Source organism: Loxodonta africana, chromosome 3 (assembly GCF_030014295.1).
Source record: "Loxodonta africana isolate mLoxAfr1 chromosome 3, mLoxAfr1.hap2, whole genome shotgun sequence".
Classification (NCBI taxonomy): Eukaryota; Metazoa; Chordata; class Mammalia; order Proboscidea; family Elephantidae; genus Loxodonta; species Loxodonta africana.
This window is the reverse complement of record NC_087344.1, coordinates 96,976,114-96,985,725: the sequence shown is the minus strand read 5'-3', so window position 1 is coordinate 96,985,725 and position 9,612 is coordinate 96,976,114.

Genomic DNA, 9,612 nt, shown 5'->3' with positions numbered 1-9,612 from the left:
CACAGATTTCCTTTGAAAGGGAGAGGATCAAGTTGAGGCCAAAATGGAACATTGGAATTCAGAGATGACAAAGTATACTAGTTGGGATCCCAGTAGGAAACAGATGATATACTCAGATTAGGATAATTCAGGGAGGATTTAAGGAAGGGACTGTTGACTGGCGGGAAGGTAGGGGAGGTGGTAACCAGGGAGTAGGAAATCCACAAGAGATAGTGCAGGGCCCTGGGCTTACCTGTGGTTCTGTAGGATGTAGACAAAAGAGCAGGTGCTAGAACCCAGAACCAGAAAGTTGTGTGAAGAGGGCCACCTTGAATACAGCTATAACCTTTGGTTGAAGGAGGTGACCAGTGAAGGGTCCACACAGAGGAGCCAGTGGAACAAATCCCCTGACTTGATTTCTTCTTCCCTCTGATCTCTTGTTGAGGCCCCATTGGCCTAACCCAACTGGAAGCTCACTGATGCAGTCTACATAGGTCAGCCTCCTGGGTACTGAGCAGAGGGCAGGAGGCTGGAAAGGGGACCTGGAGAGGCAGACAGAAGACGTTCTGTGCTAGGACATTGATGAAATGGGAGAGCCCAGGAATCAGGGAATGGGAAAGTTAGGTTGTGATGAGAAAGACAATACAACCTCACATTGAGTGTGACTGAGTATGGCATCTGGAGTGTGAATGGCTTGCATGCAAATCACTCACTCCATGTCCACCTAGCTGGGTGAGTTTGGGCACACACCAGAATAACTACAGTACTTAACGTGGTACATGGCGCGTGTAGTAAACACTACTGTTTTTTGTATTGTATTTTAATTTATATTTTGCACTACTGTCGCTACTATTAGGAGCAGCAGTGACCTATTGAAGGCCCGTGGCCACTCGCCTTCATGCCATACAACATGAATTTCTTTATTTGTACATTGGTCCATTCAGCAAATATTTGTTGAGCACCTAGCATGTTCCCATCACTGGTCTAGCTTACAGTGGTAAACAAAGCTAACAAACTCCTTGCCCTTATGGAGTTTACATTTCTGGTTGAGAAGGTAGACAATAAACAAATAACTAAGGAACATACATAGGCTGTCAGAAGATGCTAAGTGCCATGGAAAGAAACAAAGGAAAAGGAAGATGGAGAGTCCTGGAGGCGGGGTTGCAAGGTGAAATACAGTAGTCGGGAATAGTCACTGGGAAGATGACATTTGAGCAAAGATCTGAATAGAGTTGAGGGAAGAAGACATTCTGATAACTGGAGGATGAAGGTTCCAGGTAGAGGGAAGGACAAGTACAAAGGTGCTGAAGTAGGAACACACCTGGAGCATTTGAGAAGCAGCAAGGATGCTAGCCCATCTAGAACTGAGTGCGATGAAGTCGGACAGGTAACAGGAGGCCAGATGGACAGAGTCTGTAATCTTTAAAGGACAGTGTTCTACGTGAGGAGTCCCTGGGTGGTGTAAACAGTTAACCAAAAGGTTGGCTGTTTGAATCCACCCAGAGGTGCCTAGTAAGAAAGGCCTGCCAATCTACTTCTGAAAAATCAGCCATCGAAAACCCTATGGAGCACAATTTTACTCTGACGCACGTGGGGTCGCCATGAGTTGGAATCGACTCAATGGCAACTGGTTTTTGGTTTGACATGATGCAGGGGCACATTCTGCAATCCTGGGCATCTCATCTTAACTTGGTTCCCCCATCTGTAAAATGAGAGTCATAATCCCCATTTTGTTTATCCCCCAGGGTGATAATAAGAGTCTGGTAAAAAGATGGCTTATGCTATTGCTTTGAAAATCATTAAGCGTTAGGCGAGATCATATTTTTATTGCTTGGTAATCTCGCCTTAAGCCACCTGCCACTGAGTGGAAAGGCTGCCCATGCCCAGGCAAACGTGGCTGTGCTGGACCATTGCTTGACAGCGGGTTGTCGTCTCTCTCCCACAGAAACCCATCTTCCTCCTTTGCCTGTCCAACTCTGGTGCCTGATTTTTAAAACAGCAGTTTCTCCTCCTGTGATTTGTGCCCCAAGCCAGCTCGGTGGAATTACAGACCAGTAATTCACAGAGGCCTGTTATATTTATCCTATATGCAGTAAAGACTTTTGTAGGTTATAGGAAATAAATGTGCTTTTTACAGTCATCTCTGGTTCTTATTAAACTTATCCCCATGGTGGGGAAATATCTTTGCAGGACCAAGCAGTTTTATGTCCAAATGGCCAATGAGCTGATAATTGGTTTTATGTCTAGCCATAACTGACAGCATTGCAGGCGGCCCTTCGTTCTTTGCAGTCAGGAGTTACGGGTTTCTCAGCCCACAGCATGTAAATACTTCTCTTTATTGCGGTGGTCAGTGCTGGTAATGAAAGAAGCTGGTGTCCCCATGCATATCTGTTGGTGGAAACATGAAACACAAGAGATATTATGGAGCGGAAGCAAGAAACCTGGTCCAGGAGTGAATGGTATGAGCCAATGAGAAAAAAGATGGAGGAGCAGATAAAACGCATTACATTGGTAGGGTAATTAAACCATGACTTTTTTGTTTTTTCTATAGAGTCCTTGGGTGGTGCAAACAGTTAACACTCTCAGCTACTATCCAGGTTGGTAATTACAGTCCACCCAGAGGCACCTAGGAAGAAAGGCCTGGCTGGCAATCTACTTCCAAAACATCAGCCATTGAAACCCTACGGAGCACAGTTCTCCTCTGAAACACATGGGGTTGCCATGAGTCAGAATCGACTCGATGGCAACTGGTAAATATATATATATATATATATGTATTTTAATTGTAGATACAGGAGCTACACTGCCAACTGTTTTGGCAGGGGACAGGAAGGAGCAAAGAGAGCTAAAATGTGATAATTATTCCACGCACTAAGCACTTTACATAATTTTTTTAAATTGTATTTTAGATGAAGTTTTACAGATGAAACTAGTTTCTCGTTAACCAGTTAGTACACATCTTGTTTTCTGACATTGGTTAACAACCCCATGACATGTCAACACTCTCCCTTCTCAGCCTTGGGTTCCCTATTACTAGCTTTCCTGTCTCCTCCCTGCCTTCTAGACCTTGCCCCTGGGCTGTTGGGCCCTTTTAGTCTCATTTTATTTTATGGGCCTGTCCAATCTTTGGCTGAAGGGTGAACCTCAGGAGTAGCTTCATTACTGAGCTAAGAGGGTATCCAGGGGCCATACTCTCAGGGTTTCTCCAGTCTGTGTCAGGCCAGCAAGTCTGGTCTTTCTTTTTGAGTTAGAATTTTGTTCTACATTTTTCTCCAGCTCTGTCTGGGACCCTCTACTCTGATCCCTGTCAGAGCAGTCAGTGGTGGTAGCCAGGCACCATTTAGTTGTACTAGACTGAGCCTGGTGGAGGCCGTGGTAGATGTGGTCCATTAGCCCTTTGGACTAATCTTTCCCTTGTATCTTAAGTTTTCTTCATTCTTCCTTGTTCCCAAAGGGGTGAGACCAGTGGAGGATCCTAGATAGCCCCTTACAGGCTTTGAAGACCCTAGTCGCTGCTCACCAATGTAGAATGTAGAACATTTTCTCTATAAACTATGTTCTGCCAATTGAGCTAGATGTTTCCCGAGACCATGGTCCCCACAGCCCTCAGCCTAGCAGTTTGGTCCCTCAGGGAGTTTGGATGTGTCTATGGAGCTTCTGTGATCTTGCCTTGTACAAGTTGTTTTGGCTTCCCCAGAATTGTGTACTGTCTTACCCTTCACCAGAGTTACCACTTATCTATTGTCTATTTATATGCTATGTTTTTTGATCTAGAAAACAAACTGGTAGAATTAATACTTTAACCCCAATTTTATGCATAATATGAAAAGAGATTTGGGAAATTTAAGAGATTTACACTTGGTACAAGAATGCTAGGATGGAAACTCAGGTTAGCCACTTCAACCCAGACAGAAACCAGATTGTCATCCCAGGAAATTTTGTAAGACTTAGTGCCTTCATTTATAAAACAGGGACGATAATGCCACACTAGTAGGATTGTGGTGTAAAGAAGCCAGCACAGTGCCTGGTTCACAGTAGGTGTTCAGTAAAGAGAAAATCTTGACTTCCGGTTGTTGTTGTTGTTCCTGTTGTTAGTTGACATTAAGTCAACTTTGACACGTGGCAACCCTACATACAACAGAATGAAACACTTCCTGGTCCTGCGCCATCTTCATGACTGTTGGTAAGCTTGAATCCATTGCTGCAGCCGCTGTGTGTTCTGAGTAACCTCCAACCTAGGCGGCTCAGCTTCCAGCACTATATCAGACAAATAGTGGATCTGTTGTGATCCATAAGGTTTTCATTGGCTAATTTTTGGAAGTAGATTGTCAGGCCTTTCTTCCTAGTCTGTCTTAGCCTGGAAACTCCACTGACACCTGTCCACCATAGGTGACCCTACTGGTATTTGAAATACCAGTTTTACAGCTTCCAACATCATAGCAACATGCAAGCCACCACAGTATGACAAGCTAACAGATGGGTGGCCCTGACTTCTGGTTCCTACTTTCTTCTTCCTTGCTAACGCCTTCCCTCTCCTCTTCCCTTCAGTATTACGTTATTATTGTTGTCTGTTGTTGTTAATTGCCACTGAGATGATTTGAAAATGACCAGCAGGCAATATTAGCGACCATGATTCAGGTAAGAGTAAGGGAAGTGAGATCCCAAACTGAGTATTTTCAGCAGAATATGGTTCACACCGTGGGAGTCTCTGACTTTTGCCTAGGATTATAGTGTTGCTTTTTTTTTTTTTTAGCTTGCAGAGTGATTTCAAAGAGAATGAAATGTAAATATAAAAATTGGGTTTCTATTTTTCATAATTGGGAAAAACAACAAGGATGAGTATCAATACGTGTTGATGCCTACCATGTGGCAACTACTTGCATATATTATCTCTATCAGATTTCCACAAGAATGTAAGTGTCATGAGGGCTGGTTTTTGATCTGCTTTTCCTTACTGTGATAGCTTTAGCACCTCTGCCATGTAGGCGTTGGAAGTATTTGCTGAACACACTACAGGTACTGAGGCGCGGGGGCAGTGGGCGTTCAGTGGTAGAGGCCCTCTCTCATGCGGGACATCCGGGGTGAATTTCCAGCCAGTGAGCTTCATGCACGACCACCACATGCCTGTCAGCGGCGGCTTGCGTGTTGCTATGATAATGAAGCAGTTTCAGTGAAGCTTTCGGCCTGAGATGGACGAGGAAGAAAGGCCTGGTGATCTAATTCCAAAAATCAGCCAATGGATCAGAACAGTCTGATCAACTGATCATGGGTGTGGTGCAGGACCAGGCAGAGTTTCATTCTGTTGTGCATGAGATTGCCATGAGTTGGAGGCTGACTCGACAGCAGCTGACAACTTAGGAACGGCATGGGACCAGGCAAAACCTATCGGCCACATGCAACTGCCTGATAATAAAGCACTCTAGGTAATTTTATCCTTTATTCCCCCTAAATATTACTTAGATTAAAATTTTCCTCTCCATCATTCTACCACAAGCCTAGTTGAAAGCCCCATCATATTTTCACCTTTATTACTGCCATAACCTCCACTTTGGTCTCCCCTCTACTGAATTCATGTCTTAATATGTAGCCAGGAAGACCTTTTAAAAGCAATGCTGTAATGTCACTCTTTTGTTTTATATTTGGCACTAGCTCCACGCCCTCCAAACGTAGGCCTAAACCCTTACAGTTTCTCATGAGCCTGCGGGGTCTGGTCCCCTAGCCTCCAGTCTCCTGGCTTTCCACTCTGTGTTTTGGACCGAACTGTTTTTACGTCCTCAAGTGGGTTATGTTCTCTCTTGCCTCAGGGCCTTTGCATATGCTGTTCTGTCTGCCTAGAACACTGCCCTATCCCCCCTGCACCCCACTCCATGTAATTCTTTGAATAGATAGTCCCTGTTCATGTTCATCATTATATTTTCTATTTAAATATCTCTTCTTCAGGCAGGCCTTGCCTGACACTGACTCCGTGAAGTCCTTCATACTTCCATGGAACCTTGCATTCCACCTTTTGTAACACTAATAATTAAAAAAAAAAAAATTATTTTTCCCACCAGGCTATCAACCCCATGAAGGAAGAGATGGATTCTATCTTGTTTAGTGCTATGTATGTGACACCTGTCATACAATGTCTGGTGTATCATAGGTGTTCAATGAATAGTTGTTGAATAAATAAGTGATCGTTGAATACTAAGTGTATCCTATACACTAGGAGTAATTATTCCTACTTTTCGGATTAGAGAAAAAGAGGTCGAAAGATTAAGGGTCAAGCTTACGGTTGCATAGCAAATGACATATTTAAGAGTCAAATCCAAGTCTGTTTGACTCCCAAAGTCTTGCTGTTTCCACTATTGCAAATGAATTGTTCCAGCAAATCAAATATTTGGCTTACTAAAAGGTCACACCTTACGTCATGTATGAGGTACCAGTTCGCAAAGAGTCAGAATATACCAGTCAGAATCTGTTCTTTCACTGATGGCTCAGAAGGCCTTGCAGAACCTTTCATTGTGGCTGTTGAATGACTCTGGGCATAATTATCATTGCAAAAGATTGTGAAATGGTTCAGGATATTTAAATTTCTTTTTCCTAGATTCTGGACAGTCATTGACTGGACTTTCAATTCTGACAGAGGGATAACCTAGTTGACTTTCTGGACTGGGACAGTGTCAATAAAGGAGCCCCACTGTCTCACATGGATGATATGGCACGGGGGTCTTCCCCTCATTCTAATAAGGCTTGCTTCAGTGTGGTCACCTTGACTGGAGAATCAAAGCTGGCCCTTTGACTATAAACAAGAGATTCCCTTTTTTTTCCTTTTGAAAAAAAAATTCTATTTCTGTTTCAGATTTGGAGAGTGAAGGAAGGGGACATGTGATAAGGGCTATTACGACACTTTGGTGGCTTCTGAGTACCCATCCCATCCCTTTTGTAAGATGCACTCATTTGTACATCCACCAGGGGGCATCAGCAGTAGAAAAGGGCAGCCTCCCCCATGCCCTACCCCATACCTCGCTGCCAACTGGGAACCGTTAGCCACTTGAAATGTGGCTACTGCCAAATGTTGAAATAACGATATTTTGGATATAGTGGGTTCAAGAAAATACACCTGTTTCTTTTTATTTTTTAAATGTAGCTATTAGAAAATTTGCCAATTGAATCCACCAGCTGCTCCTTGGAAACCCTATGGGGCAGTTCTACTCTGTCCTATAGGGTCGCTCTGAGTTGGAACTGGCTCGATGGCCACGGGTTAGGGTTTTTTTTTTTTTTTTTAAGAAAATCAAAAATTACACATGTGACAGATGCTTTATTTGTACTGGACAATGCTGCTCTCTATAACCCATAGAATAATAAAACAGAATTTTCAAAATAACTAACATTTGAATATCATTTTTTAGCCTATCCATATATTGGGCAAATATCATCTCATGGTAAGAATTAAGAGGGACGTTGGTGATTTATCTAGAACATCCGGTAAATGGCAGAACTGGACTTTGAATCTTGGCCCCCAGTGCCAGGTCACTTTCCTTCAAGTCAATGAGTGGCCTACAGAATATAGGCTCCATGAGACTCAATGTATCCCTGTGTCTCACTGCTCTACCCCAGCACCAGTGCCTGGCACATGGAGGAACACTTTTGTTCGATGTCCTTGAGGTCCAAGTTGCTTTAATGCATGGCAGAAAGGACGCTAAGATAAGTAATGCTCAGGCCCTGTTCGCTAGCAGCTCACAGTGGAGTGAAGAACATACCAGATGGATACTAACCAGTTAAAATGATAACACAGAGGTTCCAGCAATGTACAGTTGAAAGCTAATATGGAAATGTGTTCAACCTCACTAGTAAACACATGCAATGAAAAATAATGGTGTGTCCTTGTTATTTTTCTCATATCCTTTGTAGTATCAGAGAGACTTAAAGAAGTCCGTAATCAAGAGGAGAAAAAAATCAGTTATTCTTTCTGTAAATATGTCCAATGGGGCATAGGGGCAGTGACGACACTCTGGACATCAGCCCTGGTAAATGGTTTGGGCTATGTAAACATTTCAGTTATCATGATATCCTTTGCCTCAGTTTGGCTTTACAAAAAAAAAAAAAAAAAATTAGTTACATCCCATTGAATATTGTTATAAAAACAGTGGATAAAATGCTTTTCTTCCTTTAGTTTTTGAAAATCCAAAATTCTCTAGCTTTTCTTCAATATCAAAATGGGGATGTTCCTTGGAAGAAGAAACTAAGCCTTATTCTGTCTCCCCAGTATCTAACACAGGAGTTCACACATAATTCAAACTCAACTCTGTGAAGCTTTGCTGACTACCAGAAGTTACCTGCATTTATTCTGTGTTGGCTGTGTACCCAGGAACTTTTAAAAGCCTGCTTTCATAAATGGTGTTGTTAGCTGCTGCTAAGTTGGCTCTGACTCATGGCGATCCCATGTGCAATGGAACAGAATGTTGCCCAGTATTGTGCCATCTTCGTGATTATTGGTATGCTCGCGTTCATTGCTGCAGCCACCATGTATTCTGAGTGCCTTCCAACCTAGGGGGCTCAATGTTCTGCTGTGATCCTTAGGATTTTCATTGACTAATTTTTGAAAGTAGATCACCAGGCCTTTCTTCCTAGTGTGTCTTAGTCTGAAAACTCCACTAAAACCTTGCACCATGGGTGACCCTTCTGGTATATGAAATAAATGAGCTTTACATAAATGAGCTCGTTTAATAATCTCAAAGTCCTGGGAATTATTAGTTTTTTTGTACTTTAGATGAAGGTTTACAGGACTAGTTTCTCATCAGTTAGTATACACATTGTTATATGACCTTGGTTAACAACTCCATGACATGTCAACACTCTGCCTTCTCAACCCTGTGTTCCCTATTACCAGCTGTCCTGTTCCCTCCTACCTTCCAGTCCCTGTCCGGGGCTGGTACACCCCTTTAGTCTTATTTTATTCCATGGGCCTGTTCAATCTTTGACTGAAGGGTGAACCGGAGGGGTGACCTCATTACTGAGCTGAAAGGGTGTCCAGGGGCCATACTGTCAGGGTTTCTACAGTCTCTGTCAGGCCAGCAAGTCTGGTCTTTCTTTTTGAGTTAGAATTTTGTTCTACATTTTTCTCCAGCTCTGTCCAGGATCTTCTACTGCTATCCCTCTCAAAGCAGTCAGTAGTGGTAGCCAGGTACAATCTCGTACTGGACTCAGTCTGATAGAGGCTGTGATAACCCAAAAAAACCAAACCCACCGCCGTCGAGTCGATTCCGACTCATAGCGACTCTATAGGACAGAGTAGAACTGCCCGATAGAGTTTCTAAGGAGCGCCTGGTGGATTCGAACTGCTGACCTCTTGGTTAGCAGCGGTAGCACTTAACCACTACGCCACCAGGGTTTCCAGAGGCCATGGTAGATGTGGAAAATCCTGGGAATTTTAATATTCATTTTTCAGATAAGGAAACAGAGATCCATAAGATTGAGCAACTTGCCTCACATCCCTGGCTACCAGGAAGGAGAGCTAGGACTTGAACCCATGTGTATCTGGTTCCAAAGCTTCTATCACTACACCATGTCAGAGGATAGAGGGATAAAGGGAGAAATGAAAGCAAGAGCACAGAAAAAAAGGTAGAGAAAATAGGAAAGTGGAGAAGGAAG